Raw genomic sequence first — 1,414 nt, 5'->3', positions numbered from 1 at the left:
TATAAATGATTTGGGAAATGGCAGAGCAGAAAGTAAAATGATGCAACCAAAAATATAAAAGCAAAATGAATTATGATAATTCTAGAGCAATCCTATTATCTATGAGAAATATTAAAGAGAGAGGAAGAGAGAGACAGATGTGCAATGACCCAGCTAGCCACAAATGCATGCCTCTGATCAATTTATAGAGAAAGAAGAATTTTATGGTTTAAAAAAGATGGAAATAGAATTTATGTATTTACTTGAATTGGGTAAATACATTTTTAGCAGCCTATGAAGAGACGTAGGTTTAATCATATTGCAGACAAGAATCTAAATCCTTGATAATTCTAGAAACAGATATGAATGAAATCAGTTGAATCACACTTTTCATGTACAATGAAGGAATAGGTCCAGGCTAGGAAAGCAGCAAGAGAAGGCAGGCCGATTGTATCTGTGACAAAACTTTGTGGAAAATGGTATTGAGGATTACTTACTGTTGATCCACTTGCACTGGAAGCATGATTCTGAACAATTGCTTGCTGATTCTCAAATATTACTTTGATCATTATATTCTCCAAAAAGAAAAAGTGAGATTTAAGTTATAGCAAAGGACTACGTATACATTTTGATTTCTCATTAAATACCTTCAATCACCACATTATTTCTTTTTTCTTTTGTGTTTTCCCCTATGGTTTATTTCCTGCTGTATTTGATTTCAGTATCCTGTGTATTATATACACATTTATCTTAATTTGGCAAAGGTAGAGGAACAACAAAATGGCGAGACAAAGGACAAAGGGAAAACCAATGCAATAGCAATACTCACAAGAAAAGATGTAGGATATTCACATTACAACTTGTGAGGTGTATTGGGATGAAGTAAAAGTGTGAGAAAAATGAGGGTGGGCATAAAAAGTTCGACTTGTTAGATATTCACTACCTTACAATTACTGCAACCCCTTCTATATATCACCTTGACAATAAAATTTAATTTAAAAATAAGCTACATAAAATATAATTTCACGGTATTTCTATAGTAAATGATATGCTATGTGTATTAATTTTTTTAAAAAATGAACAGTATTTGGCTTTTAATTTGAATTAATTTCCTCTGTCTTTGTCAGAGGATCATCAACTTGAGTGCTATCAAACTATAAAAATTTTCAGAATATACTTGCCATTATTTTTTTAAAAAGCATTATTTTAGTATTGTCTCATACTAAATAGAAAATAGTTCAATTCTCTGGAAACTCCTAATTTTTAAAACTGAATATTTGTTAAGAGGACAGAATGTATGTGTTCTACTAACAACTCATTTTCAAATTCTGAGAATGCCATACCAGAGACATTTAAAACAGTGCCTGTATGCATTTTATTTAATTCTGCAATAGATGCAGTTTCCAATGGGGCATTACATATTTAAAGATCAACA

This window comes from Dipodomys spectabilis, unplaced genomic scaffold, assembly GCF_019054845.1.
Source record: "Dipodomys spectabilis isolate Male_0828 unplaced genomic scaffold, ASM1905484v1 ptg000616l, whole genome shotgun sequence".
In the NCBI taxonomy this organism is placed as follows: Eukaryota; Metazoa; Chordata; class Mammalia; order Rodentia; family Heteromyidae; genus Dipodomys; species Dipodomys spectabilis.
The sequence above is the reverse complement of the archived record's forward strand: the minus strand, read 5'-3'. Positions refer to the sequence as shown.